The 22,028-nt window shown below is 46.2% G+C and overlaps 1 protein-coding gene across 4 annotated transcripts in view; it reads left to right on the forward strand.

The window, feature by feature from the left end:
* The window catches only part of chrm3b (cholinergic receptor, muscarinic 3b), a 95,697-nt gene that overhangs the window by 22,110 nt on the left and 51,559 nt on the right, over positions 1–22,028 (forward strand). For all 4 annotated transcript variants that reach the window (XM_066664324.1, XM_066664328.1, XM_066664325.1 and 1 more), the window contains exon 2: positions 14,290–14,390. The gene's annotated coding sequence lies outside the window, so the exon portion shown is untranslated. The remainder of the gene's footprint in view (positions 1–14,289; positions 14,391–22,028) is intronic.

Consider the following 22,028-nt stretch of genomic DNA (forward strand, 5'->3'; position numbering starts at 1 on the left):
GAGTCAGGGATTCAAACGGCAAATCTCAAAGACCCTCTCCCGAGAGAAAATACACACTCTGTGTCCAACTGACTGTGCACACACAGTTTATGTAATCTCTGTAAGAAAGCATGGAACCAAACTGGGCTCTGGAGCAGCTGCACATGAGCCGAAGGTTGTTACCCACCATTTGAGCACTGAAATAATACTGAATCTCCATCCTGCGATCCAGAACACGTCCCCACTCTCGTTCCTGAAGGCAGTCCTCGCAGAGAGGCTTCAGGTGCCTCCAAGGAAATAAGTGCGTGACAATATGAAATGGGATCATCATCATCATCTTTTGCGCTTGTCCATTAAAATGGGATCAGGCTTTGGATATTAAGGGTGTTTTCACACTGGAGCATTTTTCCGGACCCGGTTCTTCTTGCTCTGTGGTTTCGGTTCATTTCATCAAGTATGAAAGGTGTTCTAGAGCTCGGTAGTGCTGAGTCCAGAGCACTCATCTCCTGTCCTGTTGAGATCTGGGCTCTGGGGTTCAGTTCTAATGGACTCGTATGCGGTCCGCTGCAGGTGTGGAAGCTCTTCACATGCAAAATGACTCCTTGTTTGCTGGGGTTTCTCAGCACCAAGAACGCAGAAAGAGTCTTGTGTTTTCTAGAAGGTGACTCTTGAGAAGGCGCCTCAGAGGAGCACTTGTGCCGCAGTGAATGATGGGATTTTCGGGTCTTTCTTGTTGACGAGTCATGAACCGAGGTGTCCTCATTACTTTGGGGGCGGCACGAGAACAGCACCCGGGGACTTTAACCGACTTTGACTGTTGGAACATGAAAGGTGACGTCACACGAGAACACGGGAATTAAAGAACACATCCAACCCCTGTTTGCGGGTGTTGCTGGTTTTTAGGGGCTCTTGTTTTCAGGGGGATCCTGTTTGAAGAAATGCCCTGCCTCTCAAAGGAACGGTTCCTCGCTGCTTCAGCGTTTGTTTTTTCAGAAATGAATGAAAAGCAGCAAATGGGTGAAGCCTCTTCCTGAACCTTTGTGAAACTACATGGAGAAAAGTGACGTATGGACAGTGGCGGATGCTGGTCTTTCAAGGAGGGGAAGCTCAATTTCAGCGTACATCATAAAATGTGTCGGTTTATTTATACGTAAATTCTACCCTCCGTTCCTTTTTAAGAAAATGATCTGTGACCCTGTCGTACCAACAAGGCGTCTTTTCCAGGGACTTGACTAGTGTCCTCTCAATGGCCAGCAGAGCTAGGCTGCTTAAACGGCCTTGGCCCATGTGAAGTGTGTCCGCCTGTGAGTGCTTTGTGACGGTGGAGGGGCTCAGCAGCACCCGCTGGACAGAAACTGTGATAGAAGTCAGAAAGTGTGATAGAAGTCAGTCTCCAAACACAAGCAGCTACAAAAAACCACCAGAAATAGAAGCTCGATTTGTCGCTAGTCGTTTTTAACAAAGAAAATGCCACTAAGAGATTTAAGAAAGTGTCCGGTTCAACTCAGAACAGAATGAAAATGTAATGCTCCCACGGATCTTTACACCAAAGGATCGCTGATTGGTTCATTTCGCTGTCAATCAAAAAGGGATTCAGCCTCAAGCAGATCATCCAATCATCATGCAGAAGCTGAGCGTCCGGGCCAGCCGAGGCCGGCCCACTGCCCCATAGACCCCCAGAGACGCTGAGCGTCCGATGGGCGGGACAAAGCCCAGCATTTATTCAATGGCTCGTCTCGTTTCACTGCACTTCGCAGCTTCGCTATTGAACTCTGTGGACGCTCAGCGTTCTCACTGTTTAAAGCACTGTGAGGCTGCGGATTGAGAAGAAAGCCGCGTCTTTACCAGTGATAAGAAGCTGATTCTGAACAAAAGTTGAGCGCGTTGTAGTGCATATTTATTCAATGACATGTACACACAACAGTATATATTTGATCACTTATTTTTTTTTACATTTTAGGGGAAGCTGAGCTACCCTTGCAGTCTTAGAGCAATCGCCTCTGCGTATGGAATTGCTCCGTCGAAGCACGGCTGGATGCAAACTAGAGAAAATGATCCCCTCTGGTAAACAAGAACTCAGGTGTTTGGGACAAGTGTGAAAAAGCCCTAAAAATGGAAATCACTGCTGTCCAAAGAAAAACCTCTTATCTCTGTTTTTGTGGATGTTTAGTTACTGCATCCTTTGAACACAGCAGCTGTCCTTCACTGTGTGTAAATCTCATGATGAATGACCAATAGAAACGCTCCAAAATGACACTGAATAACATCTGTTTACACTGACTTCCACTGAAAGTTAAGAAGGTCTTTTCCTCCTCCTTTAAAGGTATTGTTTTGGAGAAACGTGTTAGTCTTTGGAAAGAGAGGAAGTGCCTCAAATGTGTTGTGTAAAGTCTTCCCTGAAGAGCAGACACTGCTACCTCAGTGAAGAGAGGGACACCGTCCTCATTAACGCCCTTCGTTTCAGAGGAAATGTTGGACGAGCAGGTGTCCGCAGTGATTGGCTGAAGCGTGATTAGAATTGTAAATAGCTGTAGATAAGAGAGAAAGCGGAAGTCATTCCACCGTAAAGGTGTTAATTATCAGTTACTGTTATCAGCTCAGAAACGGAATATCAGTGCGTCCCCAAGAGAAAGAGACTCCCTGTGTGAACTTCTCCACTCAATTTCCAGACAGACATGATCTAACACACAGCAGCACAGACTGAACATCCTGCTCCCTGATGTCTGGACTCACAATCAATCACAATACTGACCAGTGTGAGCACAGACTGTTCTCCCTCTGTCTCTCTGCTGATAAAGACACTCTGGAAATCCCCTCCCACAGTGGAACACAGTTCTGTTTCTCACTGAAACATCTGTAACATTCTCCCCCTGTGTAAACAGCCCTGTTCAGAACGCCCGCTTTCAGCACCTGTTCCTTTAAATGATAATGAGCCGCTCGCTGTTCACCCCGAACCCGAGCGCACAGCAGTGAGGAGCGAGGAGCAGAAGCTCTGGTTTTTAGCCGTTTTCACTCTGTTCTCTTTCTTCTCCGTTTTTACTCAGTGCTCTTATTTCTGTTCAGTGCTCGTTGTGTCCATTTTGCTGAGTTCTTTGAGCTCTCACAGTAACGCGGGTCCAGTGCTGTGATTGGACAGACTCAGACGAGGGGGCGGGGCCATTCTAAAGTCTCTGCACTTGACGTCAGAAGCGGAGCAGAATCAGAACGACTCGTTTTATCCTGTGTTTCTGACTCAGGCGGCGCACAGAAAACTGACTGGTGTCTTGTTTCACAGTGTGTGGGTTGGTGGACTCCAGATCCACACTTTAACGTGAACATGAAACAATTAATAATGTGTTCTAACCTGAAAATATTTAAAGGTTTGTTGTAGATTTCTGAGGTGCACTCTCTGGGCATGGTGCATGCTGGGAGCTGTTTGGCATATCCCACCATACATGGAGCAAGGCCAAAGTTAAGAGGACCCCTATTCAGGGTCAGAAGACATTTATCTTTTTGCCACAGATAAAGCTGCAGTGAAGCCTGAAACGGAGTGAAGCTTCAAATGGAGTAACTAAACCTGACTCATTCTATTCAGGTCCTGTTCATGTTGTGTTCAGAAAGTGTGGCGTCAGGATGGAGTAGACAAGCAATCAGAGGTGGAGCACATCCCTCTGCTGTAATTATTCCTGCTCATTTCATCCCTGAGCAAAAGAAAACAAGCTCTGGTCTCATACGGGAAATTATCTGCTGCCAGGAGTAATTTACAGAGTGGGATTCTCTTTTTAAACACTGCATTCCCTAAACTTTGTGGACACCTGCTGCAGGGAGCTTTTCTCTTGTCTTAGTAACAGCCTCACATTTCTGGGAAGGCTTTACAGTAGAGGGATTATTGCTGTGAGATTTTGATGGCAGACCCTTGGGGTGCTTTTTCATTGCATGATCCTTGCCCTACCCACTCGACTCGATTCATCTGTTCCCCTCCTCCACCAGGTGAATCAGGTCCTGGTTCTGGAAGCGGGTTCTTGTTTAGTGGCTGTTCTCTCGTGGTTCAGAGCGAGTCGAGTAGGGACTAAACCGTGGCGTGTAAACCTTGCAGAGCGCTGATCGTCCAGAGAGAGTCGTCACTCTACGCCACGCGACGCAGACGACCAGCACCAACTCTCCATCTGTAAAATCTCCAGCTGCAGCAGAGATCACGTTTGTTTTTATCCGACTCACGACGGCAGCTCGTAAAATGACGCCGTGGTCTTTTGAAGAGGTTCGAACGCTCCTCGGATCGGTGGCCGACGAAAGAATCCAGCGAGAGCTGGACGCTGCAACAAGGAAGGAACAAACTCTACTGATCTGTCTGAACTGATGACGGAGCTGTGTTCAGTCCCAAACAACAACAACACGCCAGTACACCATGAGTAAACACCGCTTAACGTTACCGCCGCCGTTGTTGTGTTTTCCAAAGCCACAGGGTTAGAGACGACACCTGATACATTTCTGGGCGGAGCTGTGGGAGTGGAAAACCAACCAAGGACCAATCAGAGTAGAGTAATTTGTGCTACAAAAGGAACATGTTTGTTTAAAAGATGTGTGAGTGTAAAGAAACTTTTAAATGTTTAAGAAACTATCACTTGATCTTAACGTTCTTTACCAGTTTAAATTGAATAATAAAAATGGTTCTTTATGGAACCAAATGTGGTTCTTCCATGGCATCATTCAAAGAACCTTTTGTAGCACCTTTATTTTAAGAGTGTACAGTAGGTACCTTGCAGTTGAAAAGTGAGGTTTAACACCATTAAAATGCCATGCAGAAAAAGGGCGACACATTAATGTTGCCATGCTCTTAACAAGGGGTTTCTTATGTGTCAGTGATGGATGAAGGCTGAATATTCCCTGCTTCACACTGAAGTGTGTCCGCTGTAACTCAGGGCCCTAATGAGAGCTTGTCCAGCTCTGACACTGAAAGGCTGCAGCACTGTTCAGTTCAGTATTTACAGAGTTCACAGATCAACTACAATGAGCTAAAGTCAAAGACACCCATTAATTTAGTCTCCAGTCAAAACAAGTAAACAGCGTCATCAAATAAACACACTGTCACACGCCTCAGTGTTTCTTCTGCTCAGTCTTTACCTTTATTCACAGCCTCCATTCTCTTCAGGGACCTAAAGAAACCTGGAGCCACACCTCCAAAATTCAGTCTTCGAAGTTGGTTTGGCATTTTCTGATTCACATGAGCGGCACGGTGGCGCAGCAGGTAGTGTCGCAGTCACAGCTCCAGGCCTGGAGGTTGTGGGTTTGATTCCCGCTCCGGGTGACTGTCGGTGAGGAGTTTGGTGTGTTCTCCCTGTGTCTGCGTGGGTTTCCTCCGGGTGACTGTCGGTGAGGAGTGTGGTGTGTTCTCTCTGTGTCTGCGTGGGTTTCCTCCGGGTGCTCCGGTTTCCTCCCACAGTCCAAAAACACACGTTGGTAGGTGGATTGGCGACTCGAAAGTGTCAGTAGGTGTGAGTGTGTGCGTGATTGTGTGTGTGTGTGTGTCTGTGTTGCCCTGTGAAGGACTGGCGCCCCCTCCAGGATGTATTCCCGCCTTGCGCCCAATGATTCCAGGTAGGCTCTGACTGTTTAACTGAAGTTAAACTTCAGCCACATACAAACAACAATTAGTTTGTATCTTCAAATTCACCGTTCCACCTTAAAAGACGCAGAGCTTATGAACATAAACAAAGCAGAGAGCACATCAGTTCCCCAGGATTGTAGACATTGCCTTTATCGTCAGTGTGCAGCTGCCTGCGCTAGTGGAAATGAATACTGTGGTGAGAATAAGGAAGAGATATATGACTCTGTAAACTAAACTGTGTGTTGTGGTCCTCCAGGTCTGCAGAGTGAGGGTCCTGATCTAGGGTCAGTGCTGCTTTAGTCAGAAATGGATATTATGTTTCTTTAGTGTTGCTCAGAGACTAGTGGACATTAGCAAAGCCGCTCTGCTTCTCTGAATAATGAACAGCTTCTGAAACACAATTTACCACACACACATTTCCCCTCGGATCCTCCTCCTCCTCCTGCCAAACGATCTGGCACCCAGCTACTGCTGCTGATTTTACAAAATAAAAGCATACGGAGGACTTTTACAGCGCCACTCCAATGGCTTCACACACAGAGCTTCAAACAGATTCATTTAATTCAGTTACTGAGCAATAAGTGTTTATTAATCAGAAAGAAAACACATTCATTCTTTCTTTCTTTCTTTCTTTCTTTCTTTCTTTCTTTCTTAATATCTAAACACTTCCATCCTGTTCAGGTTCACAGTGGGTCCAAAGGCAAACCAGAATCACTGAGTTCAACAAACCCTGTACCGAACCTGGACAATATCACACAGGTGTGAGTGTGTGAGTGACTGGGTGAGTGACAGGGTGTGTGTGTGTGTGTGTGTGAGTGACTGGGTGAAAGGGTGAGTGTGTGAGTGACTGTGTGTGTGTGTGAGTGACTGGGTGAGTGTGTGAATCTGTCTACAGGTGTGTGTGTGTGTGTGTGTGAGTGACTGGGTGAGTGTGTGAAACTGTCCACAGTTGTGAGTGTGTGAGTGACTGGGTGAGTGTGTAAGTGACAGTGTGAGTGTGTGAGTGACTGGGTGAGTGTGTGAAACTGTCCACATGTGTGAATGTGTGAGTGACTGAGTGAGTGACAGGGTGTGTGTGTGAGTGACTGGGTGAGTGTGTGAAACTGTCCACAGGTGTGAGTGCGTGAATGACAGGGTGAGTGTGTGAGTGACAGGGTGAGTGTGTGAAACTGTCCACAGGTGTGAGTGCGTGAATGACAGGGTGAGTGTGTGAGTGACAGGGTGAGTGTGTGAGTGACTGGGTGTGTGTGTATGAGTGACTGTGTGAGTGTGTGAAACTCTCCACAGGTGTGAGTGTGTGAATGACAGGGTGTGTGTGTGAGTGACTGGATGAGTGTGTGAAACTGTCCACAGGTGTGAGTGAGTGACAGGGAGAATGTGTGAAACTGTCCACAGTGTGTGAGTGACAGGGTGAGTGTGTGAGTGACAGGGTGAGTGTGTGAAACTCTCCACAGGTGTGAGTGACAGGGTGAGTGTGTGAGTGACAGGGTGAGTGTGTGAAACTGTCCAGAGTGTGTGAGTGACAGGGTTAGTGTGTGAAACTGTCCACAGGTGTGAATGTGTGAGTGACTGAGTGAGTGACAGGGTGTGTGTGAGAGTGACTGAGTGAGTGTGTGAAACTGTCCACAGGTGTGTGAGTGACAGGGTGTGTGTGAGAGTGACTGAGTGAGTGTGTGAAACTGTCCACAGTGTGTGAGTGACAGGGTGAGTGTGTGAGTGACTGGGTGAGTGTGTGAAACTGTCCACAGTGTGTGAGTGACAGGGTGAGTGTGTGAAACTGTCCACAGGTGTGAATGTGTGAGTGACTGAGTGAGTGACAGGGTGTGTGTGAGAGTGACTGAGTGAGTGTGTGAAACTGTCCACAGGTGTGTGTGAGTGACAGGGAGAATGTGTGAAACTGTCCGCAGTGTGTGAGTGACAGGGTGAGTGTGTGAGTGACAGGGTGAGTGTGTGAAACTGTCCACAGGTGTGAGTATGTGAAACTGTCCACAGGTGTGTGTGAGTGTGTGAGTGACAGGGAGAATTTGTGAAACTGTCCACAGTGTGTGAGTGACTGGGTGATTGTGTGAGTGACAGGGTGAGTGTGTGAAACTGTCCACAGGTGTGTGTGAGTGACAGGGAGAATGTGTGAAACTGTCCACAGTGTGTGAGTGACTGAGTGAGTGTGTGGTTGTCCTTGCAGGGTGTTGTCTTATGCCCAGTGAATCTGGATAGGCTCTGGACCCGCCACAACACTGATTAAGATGAAATGGTTACAGAGGACGCATGAATGAATGGATGAATGAATAAATAAATGAACTTTTGTAAATCTGAGGCTGAAATAGTTGATTAGTTGATTCTAAACCTTACGCTTAACACAGAGCCTGAGGTGTGTGTCTGGATCATGACGGTCTCAGTGTGGTGTGTGATGTATACCTGCCGCACTGCATTATGGGAAATGATTTCCAACAGTATTCAGCTGTCACACGCAGAGCTGGGGATTCTGGGTAAATAAGGGACACGGAGCACTGTCTGAAATGAAAGCACATTTCTCCGCTGTGGAAGGAAGATAACTCATAACTCTGCCACTGACCGGCTTTATTTGTTTGTTCATCTGTTTATTTATATATTTGTTTATTTTGCAGAGAGTAAACAGGGAGCTCTGCGTTCCCTGAAGAGATATAGAGAAAAAGCCTCACATTTACTCCAGCTTTAGAGAGAAATAAACCCAAAGCTGCATAAAAACACAGACGCCCTTCTTCTCCTCGACTGAGGAGCGCTCAGACTCCATTGTTTTGAGCGTGTGATTGTTGTATTTCATTTTTTCCCAGTGCCATCTGAAGGAGAACAATTAATCTGTGCAGCTTTCACTTTATTAGAGGGAATTCTGCCCACAATAAACAAATAAAGCAGCATCGCCTTACGGAACCCACTGGAAAATACTGATAGTATCCCCCTCGTCTCCACAGTGGAACACAGTTCTGTTTCTTAATGAAACGTCTGTGACCTGCTTTGGTCCAAACCCCACGAGCCCCACAGCAGTGTTCTCCCCCTGTGTAAACAGCCCCTGTTCAGAACGCCCGCTTTCAGCACCTGTTCCTTTAAATGATAACGAGCCGCTCGCTGTTCACCCGGACCCCGAGCGCACAGCAGTGAGGAGCGAGGAGCAGAAGCTCTGGTTTTTAGCCGTTTTCACTCTGTTCTTTCTTCTCCGTTTTTACTCAGTGCTCTTATTTCTCCGCGCTCGTTGTGTCTGTTTTGCTGAGTTTAACCTCGTCTTTGCGCTCTCACATAAACGCGGGTCCAGCGCTGTGATTGGACAGACTCAGACGAGGGGGCGGGGCCATTCTAAAGTCTCTGCTCTTGACGTCAGAAGTGGAGCAGGATCAGAACGGCTCGTTTTATCCCGTGCTTCTGACTCAGGCAGCGCACAGAAAACCGACTGGTGGCTTGTTTCACAGTGTGTGGGTTGGTGGGCTCCAGATTCACACTTTAATGTGAACATGCACTGAACCAGGAAATGGTGCCTTGAACAAAACAGTTGCCCATTGTGCCCATCTGGGTGTGTAGGATGGCTCTCCCTCTCCCTCATTGCTCATCGCTGGCAAAATGTTAACTAACAAATGTGTTGAGCTCCTATGATGTTTTACATCCAGATTGCTCTGTCATTATCCCCCTAGCCAACTCTTGGCATTGGGCCTGATGAGCATAGGCCCATGTGCAGTTGCTCCAGCGCATCCGGCTTCATTCAGTGTTTTTCCTTGAAGATTAAAGGAGCTGTGTGCGCACAGATGAACATAATGTAACAACGAAGATCACACAGTATTCAGTTTATAAAGAATGTCTCCAAACACAGTGACCCTCCCTCGTGTTAACATCATCAACACTGCCACTGTAAACAAACTGAAACCAGTGTTAAATATTATGTTACACAGAGTCCCAGATAAACTGGAAGTGAAAGGAGGTCAGTGTCAGTGAACAACCACGAGCTGCAAGTCTTAGCTTTTATTTTAACCTTGAAATATAGGGGAAACAATGGATTGTAATGGAACAGTGTCGGTGAGTGATAAACAGATCCTTAAATACATTCATTCATTCATTGTCTGTAACCCCTATCCAGTTCAGGGCCTTCACAGGGCGACACACACTCACACATTCACTCATACAGTCATTGTGACCAGCAGGGCACGACTGTGGTCAATATTTTCTGTGAGCGAAAGTCCTGTGTTTTGTTTTTCAAGTATCGGGGGGTGGGGCTGTGATTGTGATGTCACAGTGGATGAGTGTTTGTTTGCTTCTGATTGGTGGAGCACTCCTGCGGCAGGATCAGTCGAGGTACGGGCTCTGGGGCGGTCAGTCCATTGTTCTGAGGAAAAAACTCTTGATTTGCGCATGTTATGTTGTGTCTCATATTTCTCGGAAATTCCTCGGAAGCATCTCTGGGAAACGATGAAGTTCTTCTCCGTGTCTGTTTGAATGGAAATGAAAAGAATGGTGGGAGGTCTCCTTTGACAAATTAATATTTTCTGTCCCCAAATGTTCAGTGTGTTTAAAACCCTTATCACCAGCGAACACATTCGCGCCGAGGAGCCGGACTGGACACTTTAAAAACAGGATTTAACTACAGGCTTTAATCAGGGAAGTGAATTAGTGCAGGAACATGGGCGCCCTTAATGTTCATTAGACTTGTCCTTCCTCCAACTCTGCGGCACACTTCTGACGACTGAAAAATGATGCAATACTTTCCAGTTCACGTTGACAGGTTGTTGCAGATCTTTTCAGGTGTTTGCAGTATTTAAAAATATTGTGTTTCGATTTTGGAAATCCGGAGCCTGAGCTCCTCCCTGTGGTGAACTGATCTAGCAGCTGACGTCATATTGAATGTAGTTAATGTCTGATATTTCTGGTCTTGAGAGTTTGTTAGTGTTTCTAGATGATTTTACCTGCCTTTAAGGAATAGTGTAAGAACTGGCTTGTGTTTTTTTATCTCCTGAGCACCCCCTACCTGCTGCTGAGTGTAATTTACGTTTACAGAACTGTTGTGAAATCAAGTCTCACACGCACCTCTCTATGGCGTCAAAATAGATTCTAAAGTTCTGAGAACCAAAAAACAGAATCCAAAACCAATAAATGTCATTTTGTAATTGAGAAAACTGTCATTAATTATTGTGGAAACCAGGAGGAAACCCACGCAGACACAGAGAGAACACACCACACTCCTCACAGACGGTCACCCGGAGGAAACCCACGCAGACACAGAGAGAACACACCACACTCCTCACAGACAGTCACCCGGAGGAAACCCACGCAGACACAGGGAGAACACACCACACTCCTCACAGACAGTCACCCGGAGGAAACCCATGCAGACACAGAGAGAACACACCACACTCCTCACAGACAGTCACCCGGAGGAAACCCACACAGACACAGGGAGAACACACCACACTCTTCACAGACAGTCACCCGGAGGAAACCCACGCAGACACAGAGAGAACACACCACACTCCTCACAGACGGTCACCCGGAGGAAACCCACGCAGACACAGGGAGAACACACCACACTCCTCACAGACAGTCACCCGGAGGAAACCCACGCAGACACAGGGAGAACACACCACACTCCTCACAGACAGTCACCCGGAGGAAACCCACGCAGACACAGGGAGAACACACCACACTCTTCACAGACAGTCACCCGGAGGAAACCCACGCAGACACAGAGAGAACACACCACACTCCTCACAGACAGTCACCCGGAGGAAACCCATGCAGACACAGGGAGAACACACCACACTCCTCACAGACAGTCACCTGGAGGAAACCCATGCAGACACAGAGAGAACACACCACACTCCTCACAGACAGTCACCTGGAGGAAACCCACGCAGACACAGGGAGAACACACCACACTCCTCACAGACAGTCACCTGGAGGAAACCCATGCAGACACAGAGAGAACACACCACACTCCTCACAGACAGTCACCTGGAGGAAACCCACGCAGACACAGGTAGAACACACCACACTCCTCACAGACAGTCACCCGGAGGAAACCCACGTAGACACAGGGAGAACACACCACACTCCTCACAGTCACCCGGAGGAAACCCACGCAGACACAGGGAGAACACACCACACTCCTCACAGACAGTCACCCGGAGCGGAACTCGAACCCACAACCTCCAGGACCCTAGAGCTGTGGCAGAGTACCTGCTGCTTCACCGTGACACCCCACTATATAATTGTAATATATTATGATTGCAGTCCATATCTGCTCCCCCCTCCCCTCTAAATCTACACACTGCACCTTTAACGTCTGTTGTGCAATGAAAGTGAAAACTGGGGTTCATTCATAAAGAAATGGCATAGATTTTTATCTGAGAACTGAAGCCTTAAACTTGTTAAACAGCCGGTGAATACGACACTTTCTCTGGAGACAAAATCACTTACGAAAAGTAAAATATGTTTCAAAACGTGTGAGTAATAGAACGACATTCTCACAACAGTCTCATGGTGTGAAATATTAAAGCTGTCGACTGCTTCCAAGATGTTTTCACTTGATAAGAGATCATTTATCACAGCGAGGTTCATGTGCATCTGAGGGGTGTTCTCTATTCGCCAAACTGCTCTGGTGAATTAATCTCGAAGCCCAGGGACGGTTTGGACACCGTGATTATGACTTGGAGCCTATCACAGGGTGATGTAGGCGTCTCTGTTTCTGTCCTCATGATGCAGGACTGCTGGTGCACGAGTCATCCTGTTAATCTTTTCATTTTAATGCTGTTATTTGTCCAGAATCCCATGCCTTTTCAGAGTTGAATTATTAGGTGCAGAAATACGTTTTAAATCGTTTAATTTGTAATAATTCACTGACCATACAGGACCCATTTTAATTCACTTTAATTGTCATTTCACAGATTTCACAGTGACTGTGTGTCGTATAAACATCACATTCAGATTTTATTCAATAAAAAAGAACCTAAAACTGAAGCCGTGTGAAAAGTGAAGAGTTTATTGGGTGCTGCGTTGGTTCTGAGCTCCATCAGGAAAAAGCTGCAGAAGACTGTGATGGGTTTGTTCTGTTCTTGGGGACAGTACTGTGTCCTAAAGTCCGTGTGAGTGTGTGTTTAGACCAGTTACAGATGGAAGTTTGTTAGACCACAGAGCGCATTTATACTTCATTTTTAGGTTATTTTTTTGTTAAATGAACACTATTTAATATTTTTTACATTAAAAATTGAGTAGCTTTAGTAGTTTAGTAGTTTCTAAATCATTGTGAGGCTTCACTGATCTGCAGTGAGGAGAATAGAGCCTCTGTCATTGCTATGCTTGACTCAGCACTGCAGAAACTGCACTATGTATAGTGATGTAAAACTAAATTACACTAGGTGGAGCCCCAGGAGCAAAAAAACCCAAATCTTACATAGTGTTCATTTAAATAAAATGAAAGTTGTCATTTTAATAAAAAAAACAGATATTACCGTAAAATGACAAAAAAGCAGAGTATGTTTGAATTACATGTTCTCCCCGTGTCTGCGTGGGTTTCCTCCGGGTGACTGTCTGTGAGGAGTGTGGTGTGTTCTCCCTGTGTCTGCGTGGGTTTCCTCCGGGTGACTGTCTGTGAGGAGTGTGGTGTGTTCTCCCTGTGTCTGCGTGGGTTTCCTCCGGATGACTGTCTGTGAGGAGTGTGGTGTGTTCTCCCTGTGTCTGCGTGGGTTTCCTCCGGGTGACTGTCTGTGAGGAGTGTGGTGTGTTCTCTCTGTGTCTGCGTGGGTTTCCTCCGGGTGACTGTCTGTGAGGAGTGTGGTGTGTTCTCTCTGTGTCTGCGTGGGTTTCCTCCGGATGACTGTCTGTGAGGAGTGTGGTGTGTTCTCCCTGTGTCTGTGTGGGTTTCCTCCGGGTGATTGTCTGTGAGGAGTGTGGTGTGTTCTCTCTTTGTCTGCGTGGGTTTCCTCCGGATGACTGTCTGTGAGGATTTGGTGTGTTCTCCCTGTGTCTGTGTGGGTTTCCTCTGGGTGACTGTCTGTGAGGAGTTGGTGTGTTCTCCCTGTGTCTGTGTGGGTTTCCTCCGGGTGCTCCGGTTTCCTCCCACAGTCCAAAAACACACGTTGTCGACTCAAAAATTTTCCGTAGGTGTGAGTGTGTGAGTCATTGTGTGTGTGTCTGTGTTGCCCTGTGAAGGACTGGCACCCCCTCCAGGGTGTATTCCCGCCTTGCGCCCAATGATTCCAGGTAGGCTCTGGACCCACCGCCACCCTGAACTGGATAAGGGTTGCAGATAATGAATGAATGAATGTTTGAATTACAGTTACACACTGCACAATCCATCTAAACATCCTGACATCATCTTGAAATAAATCTGCAGCCACGCCTCCTCAGTTCAGTTGCAAAGTTGATGTCAGGGTTGGGACTTTAGCAGCTTCTTTTGTGTCTATTTTCTTTCCTCAGTGTGGGTTTCTTCTTTCCTCCAGTTCCACATCCTTTCAGACCCAGCGTTGAGCTGTTCTTCTCCCAGTGGAAGGATGGACAACCCTGTTTTAGCTGTTAATTGTGGTGCGATGCTAGGTGCTGCATGGTTGTTATGAGGCCCATTTTATCTGTAGCTTCTAATCATTGTTAAATATGTGGTCTCTGAGATTTACACAGTGCAGTATACAGCAGTGGGACTGCATTACTGTAGACGGTAGAGTGGTTTATTTACAGCTGTGGGTCCTAATCCCTCTCCTCCCTCTGTTGTCCTCCAGGTGGTGTGTAGAATGCGTGCTGGTGAGGACCCTGGTGTGTGGGGAGGCAGCGTGGACGCTGGGTGTCACTGAGATGTGACTGAGACACTGATAAACTCTGGGTAAGTCTCTCTCCTCTTCTTCTCTGCTCTGTGGTGGAGTTTTGGACGCTCCGTGAATAACATTGTTTCCCCTGTTTTTCGTTTGGAGATGGAAAGGATTCTCCTTCTTCCTTCCCTTCCCACATGAGCTTTGAATTTCTTCATCTCTAGATCTCTAACAATGGAAATGTTTCCAATGTTACCATGGAAACGATTGGAAATTTGTAATCGTGAAAAATCGAGTGTAACAAGTGTAGTGTAACCATGGAAATTAGTCTAATGTACCTCTGGAAATGGGTGTAGTGTAACCATTGAAAAGTGTCAAGTATAACATGGAAACTAGTGTAACCATGGAAACCAATGTAATCAAGAAAATGGGTATAGCATAACCATGGAAATGCATTGTGTAACTATGGATACGAATTAACTATTGAAAAAAGATGTGTAGTGTAAACATGGACATTAGTCATGTGTAACCATGGAAACCAGTGTAACCATGCAAATTACTTGTGTAACCATGGAAATTAGCTGTATAAACATGGAAACCAGTGTAACCAAGAAAATGGGCATAGCATAACCATAGAAATGTGTTGTGTAACCATGGATACGATATTAACTATTGGAATAAGGTGTGTAGTGTAACCATGGACGTTAAGTCATGTGTAACCATGGAAACCAGTGTAACCATGGAAATTACTTGTGTAACCATGGATACCATATTAACTATTGGAATAAGGTGTGTAGTGTAACCATGTACGTTAAGTCATGTGTAACCATGGAAACCAGTGTAACCATAAAAATTAGCACAGAGCAACCACCGAGTCTAGTGTAAACATGGAAACAGAGAGTGTTTCAAAGCCATGAATATATTGTTATGAAACCATGAAAATACGTGAAATGTAACCAAAGAAATGTGGGCAATTTAATAACGAAAATGAGTGCGGCGTTACCACGGAAACGAAAGTGGCTTAATCATGGAATTACGTATTGGAAACCGATAGGGAGCGGCGAAACCCTGGAAAAAACCACAACACAACAATGAAAATGAGTGTATCATAACGTTGGCACTGGTACAGCATGGAGTTTGGCATGTCCTCAGCTTCAGAACAGTGGACGCAGGGGTAGAGTATTATTGGATGGTGCATTGTACGTTAATAAAAGCTGTGGTGGGCTGTGGGCATGTCTAAAATTTAGTGGGGTTTCCGAGGGGAAAAGGACTTCTACAGCAGCACCTACCCTCTGCCTCCTGGCTCCCGGTGCTCAGCTACATTCATGTTTTATTGCCCCTGGATCCGCTCTTTCTAAAGCACTTTAATTACCAACTTCAGTTTCATTATTTTAAAAGAGACCTAATTGGTCAGTGAGCAGTCGACCGCGGCCTGATGTTTAGGAGCTGTCTCTGTATCTGAAGGGAAGTGTTTTATTTCTATTCCCTTAAAGGAAAAGAAGGAAGATATTCAGATGATTCACCATCTGCACCTTCACCGACTTTAAACCCCACGGAGGACGGGCGGGAGTGTGTTAGCTAATGTGTGGAGAATTAAAGTCCAACGCTGCAGATGGTCTGTGGACAGCAGTGAAGGAAGAATGCGTTGGAAACAGTCCCCAGATCATTTTCAAACTTCATGAAAGCATAAAACCGCTAATAGACTCTTGGTGCTGTTTTTTTCTGCAGTGTGTGGTGTGTGTTTATGTTGAATGGAGGGTGCAGTCGCTCCTCCGTATCCGTGGGGTTCTGTGGATTCAACTGACCTCAGATCAGACGTAGAATCCACAGCAATGTTTCCCTGAGTCTATTGTAAACTTGAAAACTGAATCCACAACAATAAAGTGGTGATTAGCGCCCCCTGCTGTAGCCTCCGGACATATCACACGTCCTAGGTCTCTCCAGCTTTAGCAGTTTGAGCTCTACTCTCCTCACGTCTCCTTCCTAATCTCACTGGGCGTGTGCTGCGTGGTCCGCTGCGACGGTTAGAACATGTACAGACGGTCTGTTCTGCTCTTTGTTCCCTCAACACACGCGCACATCAACGTCTATGGCCTTTGTATCTTTAAGAGTGAGCTATTCACAGCATCTCCACCGTGTCAGGGATGATCAGTGTAGTCTGAGCACCTGGAGACGGGATGGAGGAGGCGGGCCCAAGCCTCCCTGGCTGTTCAGCCCCTCAGCTTCATTGGCTAATGTTTACAATAGCGCTGGTTGTGGAACTCATCTGAAGGAGAATGAGGCCCTAAATGTAACTAAAGTCCAGCAGCTCCTCTGATATCACTGCAGACTGGTGCAGAGCTGCTACAGAGCGGCGCTAGTCGCCTGGGAATGAAGCGCTGCTCTGTTTTATTTGTGTTCTGATGAAGTATCAGGGTGTTGAAGGGTCGTCCCGTGTCGTAGGGGGAGATTTAACCACTGCGCCCTGTACCTCAGCTCCAAGGGGAGAGAGGACACTCAGAAACAAGGGGGAGGAGGGGAATGGAGAATGGGATTGGGCCCAAATCTAGGAAGTGGGGTCTCAACAGTGTGAGTGTGTAAACCGACTCAATTTGGACTCAGTGCAGGACTCTGAGGGGAGGACAGAGGACAGCGTGTCTTTACATTTTTATGTAAACACTCAGTGTAAACAAATACCTGTTTAAATATGTGGAATAGGTCTCAGAACCCTAGAGACTCCTGGACTGCTCCCTGCTGGTGGGATATAGTCCTGTTCTATATGGAGAACCCCTTTTGTCCTTTTTCTGGGTCTAGGTCCCACACACACACTTTACTCCCACCTCCACAGACCTGGACGTAATGTAACAGACTTTCTTTGCTGTTTTCATTCGAGCGATTGTTTTCACGTCACTGAGCAGCAGTGAGAGAGGCCGGAGTCAATAAGCAGTGAGTCGCCTCTCTGTTTTTAAAATGAATGGCCGCAGGAGTGAGGACGAGACGGAGAGATGACATGCCGCGATACGGACGACCTGCTCTCAGACTGATGCCACAGGGCCTGGCAGAGCCCGTGTGTGTGTGTGTGTGTGTGTGTGTGTGTGCAGAGATGAAAGTTGAGGAATTTGAGTTAGGACTCCGTGTCCTAGTAGAAGATTATGAACTGGGGCACGAGAGGAATGACTTCTCCTTCCCTCTCACTGTCCAAAATGCTGCCCTCTGCAGGTCTTTCTGGGGCCTCATTTATAAAGCGTGCGTCTAAAACGTGCGTACGTAACATCTCACGCGGTGATTTATTAAGAAATACTTTGCGTAAAATTGAGCGTATGTTTAAGCGAGGTTTGACCCATGCGTATCACAGCGGAGAGAGCACAAAGTGGTGACATCATGTGGTAAAACAGAGAATTGCAAGTAGATGCGCAAACCACCCTCACGTATTCGTCTTTAACACGTTTAGATTAAACATGAAGATTAAAGAAGAATTAAGGAAGATTAACACTCACTTCTTTAAAGTTATGTAGAATATTACAAACTAATCAAAGTTACATTGATTTCTGAATTAAATTCTACTTTATTTGTCGTATTTTACTCTCGCTTGTTATATTTCACTCTTTTTATTCAGATTTTAGTCTTATTTTATTTATTTTATTTATTTCACTGTAATACATTCATTTGCAAAGTGCTTTTTAAATTCACTGTCTGTAATAATGGCTTTTTTGGTGCCACTAAAAAACCCAGCTCACTGACAAAGAAGATCATGAAGATTCAGTTGATGACTGGTTAATGAACGGATTTCACACTGTTTACTGCTGCAGCCACTGAACTAACTTGTGTTTGTGTGTAACGCCACGACTGAGGCACATTTCTCCTCGCCTCGACCTCTGAAACAATAACTTCCACCGCACAGCTGCTTTGTGTAGGTCTACGTTAGTGCAGACAGCTGCTTTGTGTAGGTCTACGTTAACACAAACAGCTGCTTTGTGTATGGTTTACATTAGCGCAGACCGCTGCTTTTTGTAGGTCTAAGTTATCGCAGACTGCTGTTTTGTGAAGGTCTACATTAGCGCAGACCGCTGCTTTGTGTAGGTCTACATTAGTGTAGACAGCTGCTTTGTGTAGGTTTACATTATCGCAGACTGCTGCTTTGTGTAGGTCTAAGTTAGCGCAGACCGCTGCTTTGTGTAGGTTTACATTAGCGCAGACAGCTACTTTGTGTAGGTTTACATTATCGCAGACCGCTGCTTTGTGTAGGTCTACGTTAGCGCAAACTGCTGCTTTGTGTAGGTCTAAGTTAGCACAGACAGTTGCTTTGTGTAGGTTTACATTAGCGCAGACCGCTGCTTTGTGTAGGTCTACGTTATCACAGACCGCCGCTTTATGTAGGTTTACATTAGCGCAGATAGCTGCTTTGTGTAGGTTTACATTAGTGCAGGCCGCTGCTTTGTGTAGGTCTACGTTAGCACAGACCGCCGCTTTATGTAGGTTTACATTAGCGCAGATAGCTGCTTTGTGTAGGTTTACATTAGCGCAGACCGCTGCTTTGTGTAGGTCTACATTAGCGCAAACAGCTGCTTTGTGTAGGTCTACGTTAGCACAGACCGCCACTTTATGTAGGTTTACATTAGCGCAGATAGCTGCTTTGTGTAGGTTTACATTAGCGCAGACCGCTGCTTTGTGTAGGTCTACATTAGCGCAAACAGCTGCTTTGTGTAGGTCTACTTTAGCACAGACCGCCGCTTTATGTAGGTTTACATTAGCGCAGATAGCTGCTTTGTGTAGGTTTACATTAGCGCAGACCGCTGCTTTGTGTAGGTCTACATTAGCGCAAACAGCTGCTTTGTGTAGGTCTACGTTAGCACAGACCGCCGCTTTATGTAGGTTTACATTAGCGCAGATAGCTGCTTTGTGTAGGTTTACGTTAGCGCAGACCGCTGCTTTGTGTAGGTCTACATTAGCGCAAACAGCTGCTTTGTGTAGGTCTACGTTAGCACAGACCGCCGCTTTATGTAGGTTTACATTAGCGCAAACAGCTGCTTTGTGTAGGTCTACGTTAGCACAGACCGCCGCTTTATGTAGGTTTACATTAGCGCAGATAGCTGCTTTGTGTAGGTTTACATTAGCGCAGACCACTGCTTTGTACCATGTACCTCTGTCTGCATATGGCTGTGTTCTGATATTGCAGCATATTTTGCAAGAAATGAACTATGACCAACAAGATCTTAGTTATCTCTCTCTCTCTCTCTCTCTCTCTCTCTCTCTCTCTCTCTCTCTCTCTCACACACACACACACAGAGGACTGAATCTGAGCAGAGAAGGCTGTTCTTGGCTGCAGTGTTGAACTCTGCTGTTAATTATTCAGGAGTCTGTGTGTCCCTCGTTATCATACATGTGCTTCTTTTACACACGCATAGACACCACTGTAACATAACAGTGACAACGTCTACTATATTGCTGTGAAGATGTGATGGCATTCAGCCACATTAACGCGTGAGATTGAATATCACATAAACTGCAGCAATATGTAGAAACTGTTTAAAAATATAAAAGTCCTCCCAACCGTCAGAGACACACCTTTTCTCATCCCCCTCTTCTCTTACCTACTGTCTGTCCCATAGAAAAAACTGATGACTGTGGATCATTAATAATGGAGCCTGCCCTTGGCGGACCTACAGCAGAGAGAGAGAGAGAGAGAGAGAGAGAGGGAGAGAGAGAGAGAGAGAGAGAGAGAGGGAGAGAACAGAGGAAATGCTTTTAATGCTTTTAACACTTCAACAGCTTCATCTATTGAACTATTTAACATTGAGCCACTTTTTCAGATTTCACTTCTCCAACACACACACACACACACACACACACACACACACACACACACACACACACACGCATGAAGTGTGTAGCCATTACATAGATATCCATTAATTTTGTAGAATCCTACCTTAATAACATTCACAAGTACTACTCCCCTAACATTTACACTTAAGGGTGAACCCCATTTCCTGTCTTGCTCCGGCCACTTATCCCTGCTCCTCTATTTCCTCTAGGGGTGGGGGTCTCAGTTCTTGTTGTAGAGGGGGTTAAAGTGTGAGATTTTTCAGAGTCACGCTCCAAACGGAGGGTTCTGACGCCTTATGAATCAGCAGCGAGACGCTGTGCAGCGCCCAAAGAAACCCACAGGTGTCAGTATTTCCTCCTTTAAACTCTATGACCCCAGTGTATTCTCTGAGTTTAATGTAGTTTCAGTGGATTATGGCCTTTACTTCAGAACGAGCAGAAAACAGCACGAGGAGCAGCTGAGGTCTCTGGAGTTAGCTGTAAATGTACAGTTCCACCTTAAATGGTGAAGCAATTACACTCTGGTGCCTGAGGCTACTGCAGCATTTAAGGTGGAACTGGAAGTGTGAACAGAACTCTGCAGAATGAGAATCTGAGCTGAGCTCCATGTCACAGAAGAGTGAGGAGAGGGGGGTGATCTCTGATTGTGTAAATCTTCTGAAGGAGAACGAGGCCCTAAATGTAACTAAAGCCCAGCAGCTCCTCTGATATCACTGCAGACTGGTGCAGAGCTGCTACAGAGCGGCGCTAGTCGCCTGGGAATGAAGCGCTGCTCTGTTTTATTTGTGTTCTGATGAAGTATCAGGGTGTTGAAGGGTCGTCCCGTGTCGTAGGGGGAGATTTAACCACTGCGCCCTGTAACTCAGCTCCAAGGGGAGAGAGGACACTCAGAAACAAGGGGGAGGGGGGGAAATGAGAATGGGATTGAGCCCAAATCTAGGAAGCGGGGTCTTAACTGTATGAGTGTGTAAACAGTTTTTGGACTCCACAACATGACATATTCCACACACACACACACACACACACATAGTGTGCATTTAGCATAGTGTGTGTTTTTGAAGGAGAGGCCGCTGTACTCACTTCTGAGAGGCTATTGGTGTCCATTACCCACAACAGCAAAAACACTCCTGATGCACAGTGGGTAAAATAACAACTGGCACTGACAACAGTCAAAATGGTCTCTCTATCTGTGTGTGTGTGTGTGTGTGTGTGGGTGGATGTGTATGGGCATGTATTGTGAGGACATAGTGGTGGTAAAAACACTAGTACTTTGAGAGGGGTTTGGTGTGTTCTCTCTGTGTCAGTGTGGGTTTCCTCACATGGTTCACAGTGTGAGTGAACGTGTGAGTGTGTTTTTAAAGCAGCACTGCTGTGTCTGATCCACTCTACACCAGCACAACACACACTAACACACCACCACCACGTCAGTGTCACTGCAGCGCTGAGAATGATCCACCACCACATCACACCTGCTCTGTGGGGGTCCTGAGGGGGACATTGGAGGTGGTCTCCTGTTAAACCCTCGTTTTTATTACAACAGATTCCTCCAGTTCTGACTGTGGACCGTGGATTTCTGTGCGCTTTCTGAACGGAGGGATTCTCTCCTCCTTTTTGAAAGAAAACTACGCTGTTTCATTTTCAATCCGTTCTCACAAAGCCCGGGACCGTCAGCGCCCACCAGCCGTGAAATAGTGGAGACGCCCAGGGCTCCGGATAATCTGAGGACAGAGAGAGGTCATCTCTATTTCTCTCTCTCTAACCCTCTCTTTCTCTCTCTCTCTCTCTCTCTCTCTCTCTATTTTTATCCTCCTTTTTACCTTGTACACTCTCAATCCCTAGCACCTATTTCCTTTTCTTTCTGATTCTCTCTTCTTTTATCTCAGCTCAACTTCTCTTTCTCACTATTT

This window comes from Hoplias malabaricus, chromosome 3, assembly GCF_029633855.1.
Source record: "Hoplias malabaricus isolate fHopMal1 chromosome 3, fHopMal1.hap1, whole genome shotgun sequence".
Classification (NCBI taxonomy): Eukaryota; Metazoa; Chordata; class Actinopteri; order Characiformes; family Erythrinidae; genus Hoplias; species Hoplias malabaricus.